This window comes from Lynx canadensis, chromosome B4, assembly GCF_007474595.2.
Source record: "Lynx canadensis isolate LIC74 chromosome B4, mLynCan4.pri.v2, whole genome shotgun sequence".
In the NCBI taxonomy this organism is placed as follows: Eukaryota; Metazoa; Chordata; class Mammalia; order Carnivora; family Felidae; genus Lynx; species Lynx canadensis.
In genome coordinates, this window is record NC_044309.1 from 13,254,290 (window position 1) to 13,281,460 (window position 27,171).

The 27,171-nt window shown below is 44.1% G+C and overlaps 1 long non-coding RNA gene across 1 annotated transcript; it reads right to left on the reverse strand.

Moving 5' to 3' along the window:
* Positions 1-20,153: 20,153 nt before the first annotated feature.
* LOC116738179 lies at positions 20,154-26,940 on the reverse strand. Its single transcript, XR_004343847.1, has 3 exons — positions 26,565-26,940; positions 20,864-20,905; positions 20,154-20,172 (listed from the first exon to the last, which is right to left on the reverse strand). It is a non-coding gene; the product is annotated as an uncharacterized LOC116738179 (long non-coding RNA).
* Positions 26,941-27,171: the final 231 nt, after the last annotated feature.

The window sequence follows — 27,171 nt, forward strand, 5'->3', positions numbered from 1 at the left end:
GTGTTAGACAGTATCTAAGATGCATCCGACAATTTCTCCTTGGCCAATCGACAGACTTGGACACAAATAATAAAGGGAAAAAAATGATTTTTCAGGGCTCTGAAGCTCAGTCTTTCAAGCAAAGGAGAGCTTGCTCAATGAAATTTCGTTTTCTAATCATTTAGCCACGGTTAAATGCAACTATTTTTGAAGAGCATTTCAAAGTCTGTTGATGGACAAATTGTACCATTGATTGGAACCGACTGTAAACTCCAAGTTTCTCATCCAAATCCCTTTAATTGGACGTGAGTGTCACTCTTTTAAATGACTTTAGGAAGAGAAAGGAGAGAAATGTGCCAAGGATAACTCACACAAAGAAAATTTACATCCTGTCTTTGTTTCCCTTTCTCTGGCATAGATACTGTGGGGTTTTTTGTTTTTTGTTTTTTTTCCTTGAGGAAAGTAGTGAGAATGTGAACAGCAGTCTGGATGTTTCTTGTTCTGTTACCGTAATTAGAAAGTAGGATAAAATTATGCAGCAGCAGATTGAGGAGGAAATGTAGCTCAGCTTTTATATGAAATTGCTACCTCTTTTTTTAAATTCAAAGGTTCTCTCTCTCTGCACGTATCTTTCATGTTTGAGGAGTGACTGTACTTCTTTTAAGTTGATTTTCAGGTTGAACAACAAGCAGACTCTTTGAAAACGTTCAAGTGCTGATGGGAAGTGTGTTCATGACCACTGCCACCACTGTTACGAAATATTGGTGCCATTCCAGTGGACAGGGACAAGAGACCACCACCCCTTAATTAGAGGATACTGACAAGATCAGGGTGGGATTCAAGAAACCAGATAAATTGTTTTCACATAAACTGAAAATATGACCTTAGATCAATTACCCTAGAAGACGTCCTCTCACCGCTAACATCTGGAAGAATGGCAAAAACGCATTCAGCTGATGCGCACTTTTTATGTACCTGAGGAGCTATTCAAGGACTCGGTATTATTTCCCCCCGACACCTGCCTTTTCTTCCATTCCCTTCTTCCTTAAAAAAAAGTGCTTTAGCCAGCCTATATTCAAATCACAGCCAGTTCACAGATAAGCACGTTAGGGTACAGAGAATTTCTCAACGTATGTGATTCTTGGGCTACCTGAAACACAATCATCTGGAGTGGTTTCTAAAAATCTCACATTTCTGGAGCCACACCAGATCCAGAGAATTAGAATCTCAGAGGTTAAGGCCCTGAAAATTGAATTTTAAACAAACACCCAACGGGGTTCTCAGGTCATCTCAAGGTCTGAGAACCTCCAAAGCAGGGTAAAATCTACTGTCCTTAGAGTATTGCTGGGTGGGCATTCGAAAGTCCAACCACCCTGGCCTTTCTTTCCAGTTCCATACCCAACAGAGGTTACACTGCTTTCACTACTCAGGTTACTTCTGTCTTTCAGAACCGTCGTGATCATTTCCCCACTGACCGGCTCACTACCATTTTCTCACCCTGGTAAAACTCCCTTGCTCATGAATCTGTAGTAGATTGTGATGTGTTACAAATTCAGATACTCAAATTCAAATATTCATGTCTTACTGAAACAAACTCTCCAGCCCAGAATTCAAAGACTGATTTCTGGCCTGATTTCCTAACCTTCCCTGCACTCCATGTATCTAGCGTCCCCGAATGATGGATTCCTCTTGCCAGTGATGTGTCCACATCCTTCCTTTTGCTCTGGCTCACCTCTCGGTGGGACACCCCCTCCCCAGCCCCTCTTCCTCCAGTCTGCAAGCTGAACTCCAACGTGTCCTCGGATGTCAACCTGAGTCCCCCAACAAGCCAGGATGCTTCCTTTTTGAACCTCTGCAGCATTTTGTTCATACCTGTCCTGGCCTCTCACCTTATTTGGCCTCATCCTTTCTTGCACTCAACTTGCCGACCCTGTACTGAATGAAGGAGATCTCTTATCAGCTTTTTCCTCCCCTATGGCACCCAGCATGGAGTGTGAACACGGCAGACCCCCCACTAATATTTATTGGATTGTTTAACAGACTCATCCCTCACCCTCTTCATGATCACCAAGACTGGTGCTTACTGGCTTTGAAATTTCTGAGCTCCGTCCCCATCAGTGCATTGCTACAATGACACCTGAAATACTGTCTGGGCTCCCCACCCATGCTCCAACTCCAATCCCTTCCTCCCATCACTGCCCATGAAGAAAGGTTTCTTGAGTATCTGTCCAGGTCCTGGAAAATAGCTGTCTTATGCTCTCAAGACTGGGCAAACTTAAATAAATTCACAAAACTTGGGAACATAAGAAAGATGGCGTTTTACATGTGGGACACTGAGAAGGGTTCACCTCCAATGTGAGAGCCCACGGAGCATGAGCCCTTTTAATTCTACAGAGCTCTTCGGCGTATACTCACTACCTGTCTTCCTCCCTGCAAATGTTCCTTCCTGTACATCACACTCATTTTCCACTATTTCCTATACTCTTCCCACCAGGCATGGCCCTTTGTCACGTGGCCCCACCCCCTCCACCCAACCTTGCTTCAGGTGTCTCCCCCACAGGCTCTCCCTCTGCAAGTTCTTACCTACTTCCATTTGTTCATGGTGGCACCTTAAACTGCCCCCTGCTTTTCTATTTCTCCCTCCTGCCCCTCAAAACCAAGCCAACACCCAGGTTTCTTAGAATCCCTGACAGCTCTCATGCTGGGGGTTTTGTATTGCCATAAAAGAATAGGTAAATTATACAGCAGAGCACTTAGATACTCCTTTTTTATTTGGCCTTTACCATTCAAGTTTTATAGGTTGATTTCTCCATCTGACTGTAAGGTCGTTGAAAGTAGGGACGGTTTTCTTAGACGGCACGCCTTAGCTTTAGACAATTATGAGGACTCAATATATACAAACTGGGTTTAAATCCCAACCTCAGATGTCTACTTAGTAAACGCACAAGTTGGTTTCTTTGTGCTTTACGTCAAAAGTAATGTAATATGTGAGAAGCGCAATAAACCATTTTCTCAGTGCAATAAAAGAGGGGGGAGCAATCTGAAGAAGGGAATGAAATTTGGGTATAATTCTTGGGATATAAAATTAAAAGGCCATCTGCCTTTGAAATGCAGCAGATGCGTAATTGATATTCACTGCTCATTTGCCACTTGAATTTTGCAGACATTTAATGCTGCAATTGTTTATACAGTAAGACTCTAAATACCCTTTAGAGAATAGTTTACTTTTCCTCCAATACTTCTATTCCCTACCAGCAGATAAGAATTGGTTCTTATATTCCTAGAGCTTCGGAAGTAGAATTTTTTGTTAATGTTTTATGTATTTTTGAGACAGAGCATGAGCAGGGGAGGGGCAGAGAGAGAGGGAGACACAGAATCCGAAGCAGGCTCCAGGCTCTGAGCTGTCAGCACAGAGCCCGACACGGGGCTCGAACCCACAAACCGCGAGATCATGACACGAGCCCAAGTCGGACGCTTAACTGACTGAGCCACCCAGGCACCCCCAAGGAAGTAAAATCTTTAAAAACAAATTTACAACATGGCTTTTTGGAGACAATAATACAACAGTATCTGTAAAAATCGTAAATGGCATCCTCTTGATTCAGCACTCTCTACCTAGGGATAGAGCCTATGTATGGTATACTCAAGCCATCTACAAAATGATGGAGGCACGTGGATGATCACTGCAGGGCTGTTTGTAAATACAGAGCACTGAAAATAGCCTCATGTTCATCAGTGCAAGATTGATTAACCAATTATGAGTCGTTCAGACAATATAATATTGTACAACCTTTAAAAAGGATGAGGTAGCACTATAGGGACAAGGAAGGATGGGGCAGATACATACAGAATTTCTGGAAGGATACACGAGAGTCTAAAGGAGTAAGGAACTAGGGTAGCACATACGTATATAACGTGTAAAAGTATCTCTATTTTTAAAAACCAGCCAAAAAAATTAATTTGCAAATAAAATGGTGTTAGTGGTCAGAAGGATTGGGAATGAAAAATCGCATGGCTAGATATCTACCAAGAGCTTCAAAAACATCTTCGCCATATTGCCGGTTTGTTCAAATAACCAAGATTGGGGAGGCACCTGGGTGGCTCAGTCAGTTAAGCATCTGACTCTTGGTTTTGGCTCAGGTCACTCTCCCATGGTCCGTGAGTTCAAGCCCCTCATTGGGCTCCGCATTTACAGTGCAGAGCCAGCCTGGGATATTCTCTCTTTCTTTCTTTCTTTCTCTCTTTCTCTCTCTCTCTCTCTCTCTCATTCTCTCTCTCTCTCTCTCTCTCTCCCCGCCCCTCCTCTGCATTCTCTGTCTCTCAAAATAAATAAACTTAAAAAAAATTACCCATGATTGAGATTCTGGTATTTATTAAAAAGGCACAATGGTTATTCCTTCCCTCCTCCCTTCCCTGTTGTTCCACGGATTCTGTGTCCTGTCATCGTTGGATTTGGACTGGTAGCCTGACTGGGGTTTCAGAGGCTATTGTCAGCAACGACAGGAGGGTGAAAAGGTTTAGGCTTTGTACCAATGTCTCGTTCACATAGGCCACTTTGATAGAATGACAGTTATATTTTAAATATTTTGGTATGCCCCTAAAAACCTCATGTACCAAACCAAACATTCAGCTAGTCTATTCGAATTCCTTACAAACTCATCTACAACCATGCTTACTGTTAGCACATTTCTTTCGGGTCACTACACAGCAGCCATTACCCTGAGCCACCTTCTCTATTGCAAGAGCCTAAAAACGACAGCCAGTCTCTTCCCTAGCCTCCCTTACAGCCGGGGTGATCTCATGTGTTTTTCAGGGTTCTTTGTTGCAGATAACAAAACCCATCCGAATCAGCCTAAGTAGAAAGGGGTTTATTACACTAAATTAAGCAGTAGTTTAAGAATATATAGGAAAACCCGAAAACCAAAACCATTCCCCACAGACCAAGGTGAATGTTGAAGCACAGCCAGAGGCCATTACAGCAGAAACCTATGGCGTCACTGAGCCGCCGCCTCTGACCCTGGAGCCTGGACTCCAGCAGCTCCACCAAAGCTCATCCCCGAGAACCTCAACACTGTGTCACCTTGCTTGCAAGAACGTTTGATCTGCAACTGCCACTTCACATCAGTCGCCTCACCTTCCCCGATCTGGTGCTGGTGAGCTTGCTTGGTAGGAGCTGGGTCACATGCAGCGAGGTTGGGAAATGCAGTCCTGAGACCCCCCCCCGCCTCTACAGTTTAGGAGGCTTTCTAGAGAGGGGTTGTCGGGGGTGGGGGGGGAGGCGAGTAAACCTATTAGTAACATGTCATGTAAGTCACTCTGTTCTGGCCAGTTAAAAATAATGGGATGTGTTCTGGGGAGCTTCTGGGAGAAATGTTCCTTCTTGATGGAAATACAGAGACAAAGGAGAGCTTTCTTTACTGCTCCGCTTCCTTCTGCCGCTCTAAGGAAACCTATAATCTACATAATGACCTCCCTCATCTTCCCATTGTCCTGAGTGGGTTGAGTGCCCTCTTATGTGCTCCAGTTGTAGATAATGTAGGTTGTCTGTGCAGCAACCACACTCCCTTCTTCCTTCCTTCTTATGTGGGGTAGTAAGAATTGACCCAATTTCAAGCTTCAGTGGTAGATGCAGATACATCAAGCCAAGCACAGTGATTCCATGCCTCTTGGCTAATGACTAGTTCAAGATCTCATGCTTAAGCCAGTTAAGTGCTTGGCTTTCCTATGGAGATGACCTGAGTTGACCCATTCAAAAAGAAAGGAAGAAATCATGGTTCCTATTTTAAGGAAAGACTCTTCTCTCCCCTCCAGGCTTGAACAAGGAAGTTACCAATGGCAGTGAACTTGTGACCACGTGAGGGAAGCCATCCTGAAGACATAGCCCACAGATAAGAACAGAGCCAAAAGACTTAAGGGGACTGAGGGTGAATGTGGGACCAGACGCAGATCCTAGAATTGGCTTCCCCTCTGGACTCAGTATGAACTAAAGAATTCCCCTATCTTAAAGCCTGTTTGAGCAGGCATTTTACTTATTATGGGAGTCATTACAAACCACCCACCTCTGTCTCCCACTTGAACTGCTCATCCCTGCCTTTTTCTCTACTCCCATTGGTTCACCACTACTTCAAGCCCACGTTACTGCTGGCCTGGCCGACCTCGGTATCTTCCTACCCAGTTTCTTCTCCTCAGGTCATCCCTTCTTTGAATCCATTCTCCGTATTACCTCTAGAGTGGTATTTCCACATCTCAACTCTGAACGTGTCATTTTTTGCTTCAAATCATTGACGCCTATTAGTAAAATTTACTAATTTTACTCAAGTCAAGTCCAAACTCCTTATCATTTATTCAGAAAATAGTTTGTGTCTACCCCTAGCCAGGATTTTTGCCTCTTCTCCTCCATTCCCTTTTGCCTTCCCCATTCAAAAATGTTACATAGTTGTTGGAACATGCAACTCTTCCATTTGCCGTTGTGTAGGCTCTTTCCAGGACCTGGGACTCCCCACCAGCTTCATCCACCTATCCACCTCTAATCCTTCAAAACTCACCTGAAACATCAGTGTCATGTGGTGGTTCTTGTTCTATGCTCTTCAACTCCATAGCACATTGATGATTTCTTTGTCATAACATTTATCTCAGTACATTGGAATTGTTTTTCTAATGGCCTTTCCAATTACACTCTAAAGTTCTTGAGATCAATGACCAGGTGGTATTTACACATATGCCCACAGATCCTCGGTGCTCACCATAATGTCTCTCTGATTGTAGTCCTCCATTAAGGATTTTTTTTAAAAAGAAGAAGAGGGGAGAGGAGGGAAGGGAAGCTTCAAATTTGTTCTGCCCTTGGTACTTCATGCCTTTGGAGTGTGTATTAAAAAGGCTGCCTTGTTCAGTAATCGTGGGGAATGGAGAGGAAACAAATAACACTTGATACAGGTAATGTTCATGTTCCCAATTCCAGCAGCATATGGCAGTAGTTGTAATGGCCTAACATAAAGCATTCCCAGACAATATTAATGACCAACTAGGTTAATGACCGAAGACTAAGCCTCGGGCCATGAACACATTCTCCTTGTCATTAATCCCTACAAAATGGCCTCAGCTATGTTCATTACAGCTCAATTATGTTCACACTCCTCATGAGGAAAGAAAGCACTTCAGTCCTAATACCAAGCTATGTCCCTCCTTTTGCTTTGACACATGGGCAATAAAGATACAAAACAAATTATGAGTTCAAACACTAAGCATGGAAAAGAGGCAACACTATGGGAACTACTACTATGATTAGTCCCAATCATCAATGGGGACTAAATCAGAGAACTTTGGAGGTCACAGAGAAGGCAGATGAAGGTGTTCCTGATTCATACTTTCTCTGGGTATTCTTTGAAGGCATAACAGAGAAATGCTAAACGTGTGGTTCTCTCTAAATGCTTAGAGTTTGGATAAACATCTAAAAACTCAAAGGTAACTTTCTGCCAGTAGGAAAAAAAATTTTTTAAATGGACTTCTGATACCAACGTAATATTCAATCAATAGTTACGGAATGCTTCCTCTGAGCAAAATTCCATTGCCAAGTTGTGAGTAATTAAGACCCTCAAAGACCACGAAATTAAATTGCATAGAATGAACGCTCGTGGTGGTGGTTTTAAACATGTCACAAACCATGTTAACTCCCTTTCACCAAGAGGTGGAGTCTATATCCTCTCCCTTCCAATGCAGCCTCAGTGACTTGTTTGTAACCAAAAAAATGCAGGGGAAGTGAGTCTGTGTGACTTCCGAGGCTAGCTCACAAAACGTGATACATTTCTGCCTTGTGAGCTCAGATACTCAATTTGAGGCCCAGAGCTACCACATAAACAGTCCAGCGACCTTGAAGCAGCCATGTTGTGAGGAAACTCAGGTCATGTGGAGTTTTCCTACAAGAATGCTGTGGTCAAAAAACCAGCTGCGGTCCAGCGGATGGCAACACCCAGTGCCAGACAAGTGAGTGGAGATGCCTCCGGGAGATTTCAGACTTTAGCTGTTGAGTCACCCCAGACTTTCACTCATCCCAGGTGAGGCTCCAGGCATTACAGAGCAAAAATAAGCCATTACCACAGCCACCTGTTGGAACTCGTGACCCACAGAATTGGTGAGCATAACAGAATGGTTGTTTTAAGTCACAGAATGTGGAGTAGTTGCTACGCAGCAGTAAGTAGTGAACAGAACACACACACACGTGATATGTCTAGTTGCATCACAGGGGTGGTGACAGTGGGCATGTGCATAATCTCAGCTCACCTGTGCCCTACAGCAATCTGGGAGAAGCAGTCATCTAATGGAACTGCATTTAACCCTCATCTAGTACATTCTGAGGCTGCTTCGCTTGGGTGGCTCAGTCGGTTAAGCATCCGACTCCTGATTTCGGCTCAGGTCATAATCTCGTGGTTTGTGAGTTCAAGCCCTGCATCGGGTTTTGTGCCGGCAGTGAGGGGCTTGCTTGGGATTCTCTCTCTGCCCCTCTGGTGCTAATACTTTCTCTCTTTCTCTCAAAATACACAAACTTAAAAAAGGTCTGAGGTTGCTTCAATTAGACCACGTGGTACATTTAATGTGAGGAAAATTAATGCCAAAGTCAAGGTAACACTGACCTGGTACAAATGTGGCCTGTATCACAAGATAATATGAACTTTTTCTGATCATGGATTCTAAATCTCCCCCTCCCCAAGTGTGGCTTTCTGGTCTTTTCCCTTTACAATCTTTCTTCTGGATTCCTGTGCTTCTAGTCTCATTCCCAGATCTGCCTCTCTGAATCGAATCACTGACCTAAGTGCCTACGATATCCAACTGCCCATCAGCCATCTCTGCTGGGAAATCCCATTATTTCCTCCACACCTTCAACTGGGTGGTCCTAAGCTAAGTGCAGCCCTTTTCTTCTGCAAATGTATTTCTGGCTCTGAAGTTGTTCCTGGCACCACTCCCTGAAGCTCCAGATCCAACACTCTGTAGTCCTGGCTGACTGCTCCCTGTGCGTGGGTCCCACCATCCATCTATCCTATGGTCCTGATGATGCTGCCTTCAGAATGTCCCTTGAACTCATCCATGTTCCACTTTTCCCATAGCCACCACCATGCTGCCTCTTCACTCTCCACCAGAGTTCATGCATTTGATATTTTTAATGTTTATTTATTTTTGAGAGAAAGAGAGAGAGAGAGAGAGAGAGAGAGAGAGAGAGAGACAGAGACAGAGACAGAGGATCCAAAGCGGGCTCTGTGCTGAGAGCAGAGAGCCCAATGCAGGGCTCACACTCACGAACTGTGAGATCATTACTTGAGCTGAAGTTGGACGCTTAACCAGCTGAGCCACCCAGGCATCCCCAAGCATGTGATTCTAAATAGGTGTTCTCCCCCCTGTCTCCCCTACATACCACCACCAAATTAAACTTCCCAACCCTTACACCGGCTAAGTCAGTCCCCATGCAAGAACACAGACAGGCCCCTAAATGCCTGTGGCTCCAATACAGGTGCTCACGGGAGCATCTGCAATGTCTTACCTCATCTGGTCCCAACGTGCTCCAAAAGCTTTCCTCCTCCTCCTCCACAAGGCAAATCCTCTCCTACCAATCCCTCCTCCCCACCCCTACCTCTGCCCTCATGGGATCTCTATCATCTACCACAGTGGCTCATAATCCTCTCCTCCTGAATCTCCCTGATCCCTTTTTTCTTTTCCCAGAAAGATACTCTGTCCCTTCTCTCCCTCATCAAAAATAAACACGCCCCAATCTCACCTCTAAGAATTTATCTGAAGCAAATGAAAACAGGATCTCTAAGAGGTATCTATATCCTCATGTTCATTGCTTCATTAGTCACAATAACCAAGACATTGGCTAACCACAACAACCTACCTAAGACATTGGCTAACCGAGGCGATCTAACTTTCCACGTATGGATGAGTGGATAAAGCAGATGTGATACACACACACACACACACACACACACACACACACACACTGGGATATTATTCAGCCACAAGGAAGAAGGAATTTCTGCCATTTATGACAACTGGGATGAATCTTGAGAGCATTACCCTAAGTGAAGTAAGTCAGACAGAGAAAGACAAATACAGTATGGCATCACTTAAATGTGGAGTCTTAAAAGCTAAACCTACAGAAAATAATACAATGTCAGTTATCAGGGGCTGGGGGTGGGGTCAATGGAGATTACTGGTAAAGGTACAAACTTATAGTTGGAAGATGAGTAAGTTCTGGAGATCTGATATACAGCATGGTGACTATAGCTAATGACGCTGTATTATACACGTGAAAGTTGCTGAGAGAGATTTTAGATTTTCTTAGCACAACAACAAAAAAATAAGTATGTGCTTGATGGAAGTGTTAGCTAATGCTAAGTGGTAATCGTAATGCAATATATCAGTGTAACAAATCAATATGCTGTACACCTTAAACTTACACAAAGTATATGTCAATCATATCTCAATAAAGGGGGAAAAACTGCATCCTTCAAAATGGCCTGATGTCCTCTTCCTCCACGACCCTGTCATAACTAGATCTCTAGGTCGCCCTCCCCTACCCCTCCCAGACCACTTCTCTGAATTCCTTCCCACGCACTGTTGGTACTGTGGCCCATAAGGTGGGACCATTTCCTCTCACGAGGTTGTGAGGTGTTACCTCAACGTACTCTGTAATTGTATTTCTTTGTGATATAGAAGCTCTGGAACAAGACTCGTGTGTTTTCCTCACCTCCACTTCCTCCCCAAAGCCTGGTCCTGCGCTAAACTGCCGGAAGTGATGGATCAATACTTTAATTCACTGAATATATGGAGAACAGTGCAAGGTGTTGGGACCAGATCAATTCCTTCAGGTTCTATGGCTTTTACCTTGATTGGAATGCCTTGCCCACAACTTTCCACCACTGCCTCCTTCTTGCCAATCACCTTTTAGCTTCCTCAGAAGGCTCCCTTGATCACCCACTCTAAAGCTATCAGCCAACCACGGTTTCCCCACCGTCATTTTCAATTTGCTCTAGAGCAATTATCACTCCCTGATATTTGTATGTATTTTCAATGCATTTATTTTTTTAACCTCTCCTTGGGTAAGCTCAACAAAAACCTTGTCTGTCTTGTTCACTTCACTGTATCCCTCATGTTAAAATACTGTCCAAAAGGCAGTAGGCACTCAATAAATATGTGTTGGATGAATGGATGAGAAATACTCCATATTGTTGATGTACTCCTACTCTGTTAAGGAAAACAGATACAAAAGTCAAATATCATATGGCAGTGTTATCAATAAGTGAAATGATAGAAAATATAAATATAAATGAAGTACAAGAAAAAGTGAGGAAGGTAGAAAGAGCCATAGTCCAAGTAGTGGAAAGAGCACACTCACAGGTGCACAGGCTTGAGCCAGCATGTTATTTTTGGGGAGCAGGAAGAGCCCAACACGGCCAGGGCACCAATTCTGAGGGGTGGTGGTGGGAACAGTGGGAGTGAGACTGGACAGGGAGGCAGAGGTTGGAGCTTGAAGTAACTAATGTGGTTTGTTATAAAGCTTGACCGCTTTGTAGTGATACGGACATCAAGTTGTATTGTTGTATATCTGAAACTTCTATATTGTTATATACCAATTTTACCTCAATTAAAAAATAAAAAGCTTGAGCTTTATTCCAGGTATAATCAAGTATAATCAGAGGATTTTAGACCTTCATTTTAGAAGAAAATCCTAGATCTAATTACTAGAGAAATCAGAATCATTTTATAAATATCACTCCGGAAAATGTATGTACAGAAGATTAGACATAGTGAAAAGAGAGTAGAAACAGAGACCCAGGCGGGTGAGATTATAAACTTGACAGTCAGTGGGAGGGATAAGGGAGGAGGGGCCAGATCACAGAGAAATGAGGGAGCAGAGGCAAAAGAACCTGGAGATAACTGAACAAGGTAGATGAGGGAGGAGGAGGAGTCAACAATGAATTGTGGGGTGACAGGCAAAATGGTCCTACCACCAATGGAAGTGAGACATGTAGACCAGGAGGAAGGTCACCGTTCCTCTTTAGGGTGAAGTGAATTTGAGGCACCCATGGGACAAACAGGAGGGTCAATCTGATAAGCATCTGGATTGGCAGTCATGAGAAACTTGGGAGCAAGGCCTGAGCCAAAGCCATGACTAGAAGGTCATGAATGTACAGACAAGAGTTAAAACCATGGGCATGCATGACATTGCTTGGGGAGTGGGACTGGATCTACGGCTCAGGAAAGTGCTTCTCCAGGTCTGGAAAGTGAGACTAAAATTTCAATATCCAGGGTTATAAAAAGCACTCATTACTATAGGCCAATGTTACCTTGACACTGGAATTTAGTCTTCTAACTCTGTATGTACCCCATGGTTTCAGTCAATCACGTTTCCAGGACCTTTGATTATGGCCAGGCCAAAATACCATATGTTCCATGTGACTTCACATTTTGGCATAGAATTCAGTGAGATACTGCTACCTGCACCAGTAACATATGGTCTCCAAATGACTATTAAACTTTGCAAAGCAGCCACACAATTAATTTTTAGCAGAGATCCACTAATAGCCACCCAATCATGTATAGCAAGCCTGGATGGCACGCATTTTGCATTTGCCAGAGAGAACATATTGCAGCCCATATTTTAGTCATCTTCCCTTAGAGGGTAAGAAAATTTTGTTAGTTATGCAAGACAGGAATGCAAATTTAAATGTGCTCATGACAGGAGCAGTTCACCTGATCCTAGGTCCATCTGTTTTCCAAAACAACTGGCTGGTTGTCCAACGTGGTCCCTGATTTCAGAAACTGGAATGCAGACAGGCTTGGGCAACTTCTTTTAGATGGACTCTGGCTCATGCAGGAGTCCAGTGAGATGAGTTTGGGGGGATGGTAGTTCCATATCATTTTAATATAAAGAAACAACTGCTAATACTTACTGTGTATTTACTTTGATCCAGGAACAATGCTAAGTACTTTACCTGCATATCTCATTGAATTATCCCAAGTATTACATGGTAGCTACTATTATCCCATTTTACAGATGGTGAGACCTTTTCAAACAAGCATAAACTATTTACACAATTGGGCTTTTCCACTTGTATTCACTTTGAGGAAAACTGAACCAATGATTTAGGGTTCACTGATGCTTTACCCACCCCCTTCCCGACCCCCGACTGGTTTTATAGGAGTCTTATAATGGTACACAAGTTGCAAAGACCACTGTAATGAGTACGTATCGTTTTTACCTTGGTAGTATCCCTTCCTCCTTCCTAGTAAAAGAGCTCTTCTCCTTCTGGAACCTGTCATTCTCACTCCATGTGATTCAGGTGAACTTATCATTCAAGTGACCCAACTCCTTTCTCCCCACAGGTCTAGACACAGATGCCAACACGCTTGGTCAGAGAACCAGTGATTGGCCAGGGGCAAAACCTATTACCCAACAGGGCCTAATGGATGTTGAGAAATGACCTCATAAGGAAAGTCCCACTTATTTATCTGGGCCCACCAGCTCTGTGAACAAGTTATCCTGGAGCTGCTGAGAGAAAGAACCTGCTAGAGCCTAAAGTTAACACAGAGCAAAGTAGAATCTTTGCAAGATTAGAAAGACATAGAGAGAAACAGAGAAACAGGGTCTGGACTCTGTCACCCAAAGTCCTCAGTCCAGCTTTTCCTGGAACCACTTCATTCCTTGGAACGAGTCAGTACGTTTCATCAGTCAATACGTTTCCCTTCTTTCTTAATGCTGGTGTGAGTGAACTCTGTCCCTTAAAACCAGAAAGACATAAAATGAAATAAAAAATACGGTCAGCAAAAACTTATCTGAGAGAGGCAGTATGACTCATTGATTTTAAATTTCACCCTCTGAGAGAGAGAAATCTGTACACTAAACACTAACTACAAAAATTATTAGTATCAAGATTTCAAACATACCCATTAGGAAATTCCATTTTAGAAGGTGGATAATGGGGTTTAAGAAGGATTTTAGCTACTGACTTAGATATAATGTTACAGAAACATTTTCTAGGGATGTTTTGATAATCATCCTATTTTATTTTCATTTTTTAAATGCTTATTTATTTTTGACAGAGAGAGACAGAGTGAGCAGGGGAGGGTCAGAGAGAGGGAGACACAGAATCTGAAGCAGGCTCCAGGCTCTGAGCTGTCAGCACAAAGCCCGACACAGGGTTCAAACCCACAAACCGTGAGATCATGACCTGAGGTGACGTCAGACGCTTAACTGACTGAGCCACCCAGGCTCCCCCACAATCATCCTACTTTAAATAAACCAGAAAGATAAATGACACTAAGAACACTACCCACTATAGACCTGAATATCTAGGACCCCTGCCCTGGGCCCCAAGCTTACATGGCCCCACTCTGTGCACAGTGCTTCAGGTGGCTATGCTCTCTTACCATGTAATTATTATTCTTTAAATTTCTATAAAGGGGTCAAAGTACCTTTTCAAATGTATTGGTTAATCGTTATGGAAACCATCACAATTAGCCAAGTCTTCTTGGGCAAGCTGTTTAGCGTCTCTGGATCTTAGTTTTACCATATAATAGAAAGATACAGTACCTGTGCGGACAACAGGCACAAAAGCACTTTGAAAATTAAAAGGATTATTATTATTACTCAAGAGCAAGATTTCTTAGGACAGACTTTAATTTTATCCTATGCCTTTTGCCTTTCGCAATCTGGAGAAAATCCACGGTCTTTTTTTTGTTTTTTAAGTTTACTTATTTATTTTGAGAGAGGGGGCACTAGCAGGGAAGGTGCAGAGAGAGAGGGGGAGAGTGAGAATCCCAGCAGGCTCCATGCTATCCACACAGAACCCAATGCGGCGCTCACTCTCACAAACCATGAGATCCTGACCTGAGCCGAAACCAAGAGTTTGACACTTAATCGACTGAGCCACCCAGGTGCCCCAGAAAATCCATGGTCTATTAGAAATTCCAAATAGAGACTTGTCACAGGTCAAATTCAGAGGAAAATTATGTTACAGTTAGAGAACTAGGACCTTGGTCATAACCTGCCTTTCTGGCCACCGAAGCCTTTGTCACCTCTAGGAACTCTGTCCAAACCAGTCTACTTTCTATCTCCCAACAGCCTGGACTCTACCCCAATTCATTCAGTCTTCTCACCTCAGATTTACCCTCCTCTATTCTTCAACACGTTACTTAAACTTAAACCAGTTTTCCCATTCTAATAGTCAGTGGTACATCTTTTCAATTAATTTTTAAGTTCACTAAAGCCACGGACTGGCTTGTATTCTCCCTGTACAGAGTAGATACTCAGCAAATATTGGTTGGTTAACTAAAAAAGAAAATTTCCAAAGGAGGAAACTATCTGAGGAAAGACGAATCCATAACAAAATGAAATGAACTAGAGAGATGAAGTTTTACAAGAGCAGGTTATCAGCTAGAATCTATTCAAACAGACCAGAGAGCTAGTCTCTTCAAGAGAATCCCAGAAATCTGAAATCAGATTTTTACAAATACAAAGACGCTTCAAGATAATCTAATTCACATCTTTCATTCACTGAGAATAGTCACCCACTAATTTCTCTGACTTACGAATTGAAGTTTTTGCATATTTAATTTTCCTATCACAAAAACTTGACTTTTGGCAATTTTCTTACAAACAATGTGCAAGAGAATGGATCCTCAAAAACGTGGAAAATCTCTTATGGATATAAAAATATTTTTTTGTGCTAGAGTCAAAACAGATGTCTTGAGCCAGATGTATGGTATCACCTTTTATTTTAAATTGCAATATGGAAAAGAATGCAGATAAACAAGACGATGGAACTACTCACCTTAAAATGTGAAAAACGCAGAATGGCTCAGAGACGAGGCACCCTTGATGGGCTAAATCCAAAGCGTTAGAAGATCCTGGTGGTGAAGTTCTCGACCTTTGACATGACATCAAAGTCAGCCCTGAGAGTCAGAGGACCCTGATCGTGAGACTTTGCCCTATCACTTTCAGTCGTGGGACCATTGACAGTTTCTCAAATTCTGATTACCAAATAAGTTTGTCTTAAAACTAGGATTGTTGAAGGGATTAAGTGAGATAATACAGGTGAAGACGCTTTGCAGAAAATCGTAATTTGCACTATAGTCTAGCTAGCTAACTTACATTAAAATATTTTAATCTGAGCTTTCAGAATCTAAGAGCCAAAATATCCTAATACCACCTCTGTAGCCCCATGGCTATCCATCTCTACGCTGTTATTAGAGAAATGATCAACAAATCTTTGGCCCTAGCACATTCCAGCCTTTAAAGGGTTCCCCAAACTCATGTGATTTCAGCAAATGACACATAGCCAAGAGCTTCCTGCTCTATAATTAGTGACATCCTGCTGGAGGCTCCCAACAGTGTCTTTTCTTGCTTCCCAAAATTTCTGCAAAAATGAAGGAGGTGGGCTTTTCAATGGCATGTGGTCTTCACCACCAGTATCTGTCCTCTGTCTGAGTCCACCCTTCGTTGTTTGAGGACCTCCGTGTGGCATAGATGATCATCACCACCCCCCTCCCCCATACTAACTCTTCATTGAAAGAATCAGTGAAACGCACTCACCTCAAGGCAGTCGGCACATGCTTACAACCCAGGACCCCTTCCAGAGGCTCTAAACCCAGCACCAGCTTGGAAAAGTCACCTTTGGTACTTTTCAAAGGTCACCTGCTCTAGTCCGGCAGAATAATTCAGGCTCCCATGGGGGGTAGGTCTCCAGACAACAGAGTGTGAACAAATGCAAATGATCACCCCTTCCAGTAAATAACACAAAACACTTCTTCTGGCATAAAAGCCATATGGTTGGGAACAAATTCTACCATCTAAAAGCAGCACTGCCCATATCCTAGGGTACAACTAAGACATAATGCTGAATAAAGCGTTACAGTTGCCCGTCAAGGACCTCTATTCTAGACGCTATTCCTAGAGGTCTTATGTTTAACAGAGCTTAAAGGGACCCTACAGAGGACCATGACCCCCTCAGAAAGCAAATGACGCAGCTAAGGCACAGAAAAAGGAAGCGACATATCCAGGACCACCCAGGGAGTGGCACAGCGGGGAACAGAACGTAGGGCTCTCCAATTCCAGATCTGGTGCCACTTTGCAGAACCAAATAAATGTATTCTGCCCTGAATCATGTCGAGTCTACACAGAGTATAACCTCTGACTGTGTCCTTATCCAAAACCAAGGGGTGTGGCCAGTCGCTCCCCGCCCCGTTCCCTGCAGCCCAATGACTCGATACCACGAAATTGCAGAACTCCCATCAAGCCATCTGATATTGACCTCCCCCTAAACGGGGTGCTTATGAGCTCTGGCCTTTATACTATGCTACCCTTCTTAGTTAGCAGAGGCACTCCATAAATACTGAGAACTGATTGGCTGCTTGAGTAGCTAACAAATAATAATGTTTACAGCTTCCTTCCAGAACTCACGGCCAAAGCAACTCTGCTAAATGGCCTCCTTTCCTCCTGTCTTCCTCAGTGACTTGCTTATATACATTTTGAGACTCATCCTGCAATAGTTGGGAAGCAATTATGTTGAGGTTTCTTCTTAACAATGAAAAAAGGAACAAAGTCCATAGGGGAAAATTCTCCCTGAACCGGTTGTGAAAAGGAAAACACACCCTGACTATGGTTACACATGGTGCTCCAAGGTTCTCTAATCTAACGGCCCATTGTGATGTCAAGAGCCACTTCCCCTGGCTTCTGAGGGAGACACACATGCAGTCCTTTAATCCGGGCAGGAGGTGAGTGCTAGGGAGAGATCTGAGGGCAGAGGCCGCTGACACAGAGGATAAAGTCTGAGCCACGGAGACCTCCCAGACAGCAACCGTAGTATTTGGGAGCACCAGGAACAGAACCTCAGTGCGTATGTCTCAGAAGCAGCTGGACCAGCATGTCGAGGGGATTTTTCCTTAGGGCTCCCAGTAAAACAGGCGCACGCCCGAATGCTCAGAAGCATGGAGAAGAAATCAGGACAGAAATGTGGAGGCAAACAGGCCCAGCTCTCCCTACAGCTGATTTTTAAGAACACATTTCTTCCCTATTTTAACATAATGCAAGATTTATTTCTGTCAAGCAATACTAGATTATACGCACACGCCTACCTGAGCAGGAGCCTATGTGCCCTTATTTTTTTGCACATGACTCAGACTCCGGTTTCCCAGAGTCTCTTGGTCCTCAGAGACACTGCCACTGTATCACCTGTCAGTCAGAAATCCTCAGATCCTAACCATCCACGTATGTGACCATTGGACATATCAATGGTCAGTATCATTGGATACAGTATCATTGGACAATACAAGTATAAGGAAGGGAGAGGAGACCAGGGTAATTTCTCCAGAAAACAACTTTAATTCTTTTGACTACTTCTCTTGCAATGGAATTGGAAGTCAGCAGAAGATCCCAGGCGTTTCAAACGGCTCTGGGGCCGAAACGACATTTGAGGCGAAAAAGAACCATGATCTCCGTCCCTCTTAACTTGACCCAGCTCATTGCTCAAGAGGCAGGCTCCCCATTGGCTCCCCTTCCAAGTGCTCTTAACAAACTCATCAGGCCTCACAAAGCTGTATTTCCCCCTCTCAGTCAGAAAACACAGATCAATATACTCAGCAGAAGCACTTATGCTTTGTCCGTAAAAATCTCCTGTGTAACTATTAGAAACATTCACACGCGGAGCCTGATGCCGGCTATTTCCGTCAGCATTACCCTGGCATGTGAGCTAGTCAGCGAGGAGAAGGGGGGCAACACGACAGTGAAAGCAAACTTGAATCTGGAGCCTAGCCCGAAGTCAATCAGGTTAAAACAAGGTGACGCCACTGTCCCTGTATTGCTTAGACAGGCTAAGAGCCGAGGCCTTCTTAACGTGATGGAAATCACAGAGAGGCTTAAAGGAGGTCAGTGGTCTACACGCGGGCAAGGGCCTGGACAAGGCCTGCCGGAGTCTCCCCTGCAGTCACAGTTGGGAGGTGGCTCTGCAGTCCCAGTGTTAAAAAGGCCACAGACAACCTCCTTGGCCACTTCCCCGGGGAAATCGGAGTAAACACGTGGGCACCTAGAAAGAAGATCCTATTCAATTGTTCCGTGGGCAAAAAAATTCCACAGTTGCTATGAGATGACAGAAAAACAAATCAACAAATAGGATCACCTCAACTTAGATGCAAAAGGCAGCGGGGGAGGGGAGGGGAGGGGAGGGAGGGGGAAGGAGGCTGAGGAGCCAGGGGGAGGCGTCGGTGGGAATCTATTTCCAGGGGCTCTTAGCACCTGTTTGCAAGCATCTCTCTCAAAATAGCATTAAGCAACAAGTTTCTAAAATGGCAAATCTAGGGCTTCTCTTCCCTGAGAGTGCTTTGTCATGGCTGATGCTCTCACCCAAGAAATCATTTGCAACAAGCCTGCGGGATAAAGCGGAGCGATTTTTAGCATGTCTGCAGCACTGCAGCGGCAGCCCACGGTGCGGGAGGGTAAGGCTGGAGCTGGGCGCTGCCCGGGCCCCACCTCCTCCCGGAGCACTCACCATCAGCAGGCTGAGAGCAGAGTCGGGCACCAGCTGCACAGCCATGGTCTCCGATTCCCATGCACAGTCAGTTTGCCTGGGCCCTGGGTGACTGCGAAGCATCCACAAATACCTACAGCAAACCAGCCAGAAATCCAGACTCAGGGTGCAAAAGGCTCAGAATGAAGACAGGCCACATTTCATATGGGGCGGAGGGCAGGGGGGGCGGTCAGGCGGATATTGGGAAGAAAGGGTGGGAACAGTGCTTAAGGATTTAAAAAAAAAACAACAACAAGAATGAAAATAGGAAGCTGCAGGTTATTTAAAGGTGAGCCCTCCCTAGCTTCACCAAGCTGCATGAGCACAGAAACCACATCAAACACAAATATGAAAGCTGGGAACACAGCATTTTTAACTGATACCTTAGCCTAGGCAGCAGCAACTCTTAACTCATAATTAAAATAAAACATATTCCCTATTGCAGATAAATCAACCAACCCGATCACCACCACTACCACCAGCCCCCCCCAAACTCCCACCCCACAATCTCTCAGCAATTCTGCTGCATAAACATGCTGAATGTCACTACCTACCGCTCGCAATCTGGTCAGTATCTTCTCTTCCTGCAGAAAGGTGTGTCCCTTTTGCAAAAATCAAGTATCTGGGAGTGAGAGAGCCGAGCCTGACCAAAAGCACCAGGCAGTTACTGGAGATCAGCAAATGCCCTCATCACCACCGAGTAATAAGTCAGTTATGCAATGACCCCTCCACCATCCTTAAATCTAGTTTCCCTCTCCAAGTGGACTGGCCAGCTTAGTTCCCCGTGGGGCTAACATACTTACAAGGAACATGTAATTACACTGCCTGTTCTGTTAGCGTTCTGATCTCCCAGGCTGTACCACATGTACGAAGCAGACAGGCACCCTCTACCTCTCTCCCTCCCTTCCTCCCGCCCTTCCTCCCTCCCTTCCTTTCCCTCCCATCTCTCCACCAGGCTGCCTGTTAGGAATTTTGAAGGAGCCTCTCTAGCTCACAGAGGTACAGGAGGCTAATTTGTAGTAAGAGACACTGCCTAAGACAATAAGGCAAATTAGCCCTGAAAATCATATCATGCAGCATTTTCCTTGGAAGATGTCAATGGCAAAAAAAAAAAAAAAAAAAAAAAAGGAAGCCTGCCCAGTCTTGTTATATAATGAGAGGCTGAAAAGGCTTCTCAGAGTCAAAGATTTGAGAAAATTAAAACACTTTTTTTTTTTATGAGCAACGTCAAGCTTCTATGTCTTATGGAGTCTAATTATTCATCTACAAATGGCAATTACTAATACTTCTAGTAACAGTTTTCACGTTCTCTTTCAATTTCTTCCTTCACTCACCTGCTGTAACGACTCCAAAAATTCCTTGCAATTAACTGGACGCTGTGAAATGTAAGAGAAACCAACTTTGTAAATAAGAAACCAGGGGGAGGAAATTCATCACCTTTACGTGTTCCTATGGACAACTATATCTGTGGTCCCTATATGGTTCATATTTTAAAAGCATTTATTTCATTATCACAAAATGCTCAACAATATTCATTGAATGAATTAGAAGATCCCTCTCTAATTGTTTATCCTGTGGCCCAATGCGGTTAAAGCTTTATTCCATGGTGTCTGAACGGATTCTAATGCCCTTGACCTCAGGAACCTCTGAGAATCTTTGTACTGTCAGGTGCTTGGAGATTCACAGCATGACCGGAGTCATGTGAACGTGACCTTGCACTGAGCTGTGGGAATATTCTAGAGTTGCTGGTGGGTTTCACAAAAGAATTTTTGATTATTACAATAATTCTTTATTTGATTACAATAATTTAAAGAACATATCTATAGCATTCCCTTAACCTTGCAGGTAGGTTTCTAAATGTATTCAAATGATAACTGCTGAGTGCCTACTGTATACAGTACTCTATGATAAACTTTGTAGAAGATGCAAAGCTAAATCATGGCCCCTGCCCTCAAGGAGCTTTTTATCTGACAGATACAATGATATCCAACAATCATCTATGATACATGACAATATGAGATAAATGCTGGAAAGTGACTTAAAAACAATTAGCTTGGGGGGCACCTGGATGGCTCAGTCGGTGAGCATCTGACTTCAGCTCAGGTCATGATCTCACAGTTCATGAGTTCGAGCCTTACATCTGGCTCACTGCTGACAGTGCAGAGCCCGCTTCAGATCCTCTCTCTCTCTTTCTCTCTCTCTCCCTCTCTCTCCTCTGCTCCTCCCCCATTTCTTTCCAAAAAGAAATAAAACATTTAAAAAATAATTTTAAAAATGTTTTTTTTTTCCCAACGTTTTTATTTATTTTTGGGACAGAGAGAGACAGAGCATGAACGGGGTAGGGGCAGAGAGAGAGGGAGACACAGAATCGGAAACAGGCTCCAGGCTCTGAGCCATCAGCCCAGAGCCCGACGTGGGGCTCGAACTCACGGACTGCGAGATCGTGACCTGGCTGAAGTCGGACGCTTAACCGACTGCGCCACCCAGGCGCCCCTTAAAAATGTTTTAAAAATAGTTTGGGCCGCACAGAGTAGGGAGAGTTTACTTTTGGCTTCAAGAACATGGCAGTTTTTAAGCTGGAACTTGAGGAATAAGCAGAATGTCTTTCTTATGACCTGTGTTTTATAATTCTACACAGACCATGAGCTTGTAAAACACAGAAAGCACAGGGAGAGATTAATACTGTGCTACTGCAGCTGGTGGGAGTTGTGGGGAGGGGAAGGTGTGCCCATCGAGGGCCCAGTGCCCACTGAGGGCCCAGCAGGAGCCTTTGCAGGCCCAGGGGTACAGGACTCGCTCGGGTTACACAGGCAGGCCTGGGAGACTTGACCTCAACTGCTGGTGCCAGGCGTCAGCATAACTGCCTTTCTTTCTCCCTACTTTGCTTGGAAAACCTCATGCTGGAAAGAATACAATCCTGCCACATGAAGCAACGTGGATGGAACTGGAAGGTATTATGCTGAGTGAAATAAGTCAGTCAGAGAAGGACAGATATCCCATGTTTTCGCTCATGTGGATCTTGAGAAACTGAACAGAAGACCCTGGGGGAGGGGAAGGGGGAAAAACAGTTACAAACAGAGAGGGGGGAGGCAAACCACAAGAGACTCCCGAATACAGAGACCAAACTGACGGTGGATGGGGGGGTGGGGAAGTGGGCGATGAGCAGAGAGGCGGGCACTTGTTGGGATGAGCACTGGGTGTCGTAGGGAAGCCAGTTTGACAATAAATTATATTTAAAAAGAAAAAAAACAAAACAAAAAACGTCATGCTGAACCTCTGCCCAGCTTCTTTAGGAAAAAAGAGTCTGCGGCCGACCTCGGGAAGACATGACTGGGAGGCGCTCTATCAGGGCGGCGAGAGAGAAGGAGCTGGGAAGGCAGGGCCCGGAGGGGCGAGCAGAGGAACAGTGCTGCCCGCTGAGCTGCGCAGTCGGGGGGGAAAGGCTTCGGACGGGCACGGAGCTGCACGCCTTGGCACAGTCCGTCAGGCCGAGAGGGCCTCGCTAGCCTGTTCCTGTGTCCGCCTCGTTGGTCAGATTGACCCCGTCGGGCGTGAAGTCCCTTGCGCTTCAGAGAAACGCCTGCTACTACGTGGAAGCGCGGGAAGTTCAGAAAGGCCTGGCGTCCGGACCAGAAATGGAAGGAGGCGCCACAGACTCGGCGGGTCAGTCAGACAGGCTCCATCCTCGGGGGCTGTTCTAGAGACTGTCCCAAAGCCAGCCCACACCCTGGAGAGGTCTGCAGGGGCGGGCAGCGCTAGGAGCTGCCCCACCCAGCAAAGAGCTAAACCCACCCGGGGGGGGGGGGGAGTGGGGGGGGGACAGGAGAATCTGGGGGGTGGATGGACTGAGTGTGGTCAAAGCGTGTAGGCTTACACACTTCCCAATGTCTGAAGTTACACCCCCCATGAAATATTCCCTGGCTTTTCCACTTGAGTACTCTATTTGCTTTGTTTGTTGCTGCTTTTTTTTTTTTTTTTTTTTTAATAACAGCTATTCACTTTGCTCTATCATCCCCGTCCTAGAGAGTGAGAAACGCGACATCAGACCTACTGTCAGCTGCCTCTGTGCACCCGTGCGGCTCTGAGCACAGAGCTCAGACAGCGGTGGGTACTCAGTCCTATCAATGGGCACGAGGGGAGGTGCTGAGATGTGAAGGACACAGAGCAAGGGGGCCAGGACAGCGTCCCGGGGCTGGGGGCGGGCCCCTAGAACACAGGGAGTTGGTGAGAAGTAAGGGTCTGACAGAGAACGAGGGAGCCCCAGGATTCCAGGGACGAGGGTGGCTCCACAAAGATGCCTGGAGCCTTTAGTAGAGTTAGAGACAAGGAAGTCCAAGGGCAAAGGATCACGGAGCAGCATGTGAGGAAAAGGAGTTAATTAGCATGAAATAGACTCGTACCTTAATTAAAAATAAAAAGTGAGATAGGAGTTCCCTAGGTCTTTTCAAAACCTTGTTCAAAAGCAATCCAGATCATAGAAGGAGGCATGCAGGACAGCAAGCAGTCCTTTCCTCCAAGGAAGGAAATTCCATCCTTGACTGGTGTTACCTCTCAAGACACAGAACCCCTTTCAGTGTAGTTGCTCAACCAAGGGGCAGTGCAATGTCACAGCTATCAAAAGCCATTACCTGAATGAATGAATGAATGAAAATTAAACTTCCTCTGTATTTACTATGAAGCTGTTGTGAAGACACAATCACCAGATGACTCAAAATTTCCACCAGAACTCAGTACAAGAAAAGTGTCTGTGCCTCCTGAGGTGGCCTGTGTGATGGCTGGTGTTGTCCTCGGGCTCCCTGCTGAGGCATTTGACTCTTAGGAACTAGAATGTCTACTGTGTCATTGAGTTACTCTGTGCCCCGAGGAAATACCATGAGGGTGAGGTAAAAATCAAACTCGCCTTCTGTTAAGTTGCACACAGTAGGCATTCTGTAACTGTTATTCCCTAGAAGTCTCTTTTTCATTCTGATAATGAAAATAACAGAACTAATCACAGTTGTCACATTTGGCTGCCAGAATACCCACAGCACATTATCATACTTGGCATTATTACTTCCTTGGTTTTTCTCAACCTTGTTTTCCCTTCTAATTCATAATGTATTAGTCTTATTTAGTAGGCCTTTTTGTCAGTAAGCCATCTGAAATTCTTTTTTGGAAAGAGGTAGAACATAAATCATTCTTTAATGCATAAACTGCTCTCAAATAAATTTGGCACACTGTGAAATATTTCGCAGCTACTAAAATGGCAATTAGGAAAACCATTTAGGAAATATGGAAACTTTCTGAGCTACAATGTTTGTTTGACCATAAAATGATACATATACTTTAATGGCAACCATGTAAATATTTGTATTTAAGAGAACAGGAAGGAACTTTTGCTTTCGGCCAAGATGGAGTAACTGGGTAAAGTTTACCCTGAAAAAAACAACAACAAAAAATGGGCAAAATATCTGAACCAATACTTTTCAAGACACAGGACACAGGACAACAAAGGACAAAGATAAGACTTACAATAATCCCAGGTTATTGAATTCAGAGTGTTTCCAGGCCAGAGAACAGAGAAGGAAACCCAGGTAGAATCAAGCAGATTCCCAGAGGTGCCCGGGGGGCTCAGCAAGTTAAGTGTCTGACTCTTGGTTTTACTTTACGTCAGGATCTTGCAGGTTGTAGGTTCGAGCCCCACATCAGCCTCTGCTTGGAGCCTGCTAGGGATTCTCTCTACTTCCCTCTCTGCCCCTCCCCTGCTTGCTCCCTCTTTCTCTCTCTCAAAATAATTCATTAATTAATTTAAAAGCATTCTTAAAAGTGTATTCTCTAAATTAAGAAGAACTGAGAGTCAGGGGAAGACAAAGATGGATAGAATTCACAGGGCAGAACACCAGAGAGGACAGTGGTACAGAGAGAGAGAGACAGAGTATCAGAGGTCTGTAAAAAGGTCCCCTCTGAGCATTTTGTTGGGTCTAATCACCATATGCACAGGAGGAAACTGTCCAAAGTTGGGGAAAGAACCATCTAAAATAATTAGAAAGGTTGGTGATTGGGGCTCACAGAAGGCTAGAAACAGCACCTGTTCACACCAGCCAGACAGGAAAGCCTCACAGATTCACGGTGCATTAGATGGGATGCTCAGAAGGTTCTTGCCTTGGGAGTGAGAAATAATTAGCCCTAGATTGATCACTCCCGTAAGTGTGCCTAACAAATTTGAAAATCAAGACCCGAAAGGATCAAACTGTTTCCAAGTAACTTAACTGTGTTCCAAAACAATGTTAAAAAACATTTATCAAAACACAAAAATGCAAGAAGGTAAAATTTACAATGTCTGGCACCTAAAAAATATTATTGGGTATGGAAAGAAGTAGGAAAATATGACCACTAAGTAGAAGACAAGTCACTCAGGGCGCCTGGGTGGCTCAGTCATTTGAGTGTCCGACTCGATCTCAGCTGAGGTCTTGATCTCAAGGTCATGAGTTCAAGCCCTGTGTTGTGCTCCATGAAAAGAAGAAGAAGACGGTGACAAAACAGTCAAAATCATCCAGGACTAACACAGATTTTAGAGCCAGGGGGAAAAAAACCACATTAAAACAGTTATTATAGGGGCACCTGGGTGGCTCAATTGGTTAAGTGTCCAACTGTTAATTTCAGCTCAGGCCATGACCTTGTGGTTCATGAATTCTGAGCTAGAAGTACAGAGACTCCGTAGGATTCTCTCTCTCCCTGTCCCTACCCCTCCCCTGCTCATGCTCTCTCTCAAAATAAATAAATAAAACTTTTTTAAAAAATTTAAAAGTTATTATAATTTTATACATTATTCAAAAAGTCAGGTAGAGATAGGAAAGATATAAAAAGGAACCGATCTGAGCTTCCAGAGATTTAAAAATGACAATATTGAAAGGAAAAAGAAAAGCCACATTTGTTGGAATTAATGGAGGTTAGACATTATAGAAAAAAAACTTAGTGAATTTGAAAACATAAAAACTATTCCAAATGAACGCAGCTTAAAAATGTTTTATAAACAAAAACCAAAAACAAAACCACCTGTGAGTAGTGGAACAAGTTCAAGCAGCCGAATGTCCATGTAACTTGTACCCCTGAAGAAAGAGACACAAATATATGGGAAGAATTAAAGACCAAAATTTCCTCAAATAATATAGTGAACAAATTCTAAGCATGAAGAAAGCTACACCAAGGGACATCAAATACAAATTGCTCAGTATCAGTGATAAAGAGAATAATTTGAAAACAATCAGAGGCAGACAGATGTATCTATCATACACAGAGGGACAAAGATAAGGATGACAACAGATTTCTGGCTGGGATGAATGAAAGCCAGAAGACTGTGGAGCGACATCCTTCAAAAGACTTAAAGGATGAGGCGTCTGGTTGGTTCAGTCGGTTAAGCGTCTGACTTCAGCTCAGGTCATGATCTCGCAGTTCATGAGTTCAAGCCCTGCATTGGGACCTGTGCTGACAGCTTGGAGCCTGGAGCCTGCTTCGGATTCTGTGTCTCCCTCTCTCTCTGCCCCTCTCCCATGTGCACACTATCGCTTTCTCTCTCAAAAATAAATAAACATTAAAAAAAATTTTTTAATCAAAATTTTAAAGGAAAAACTATCATCCATTTCGGATTCCACATTCAACAAAA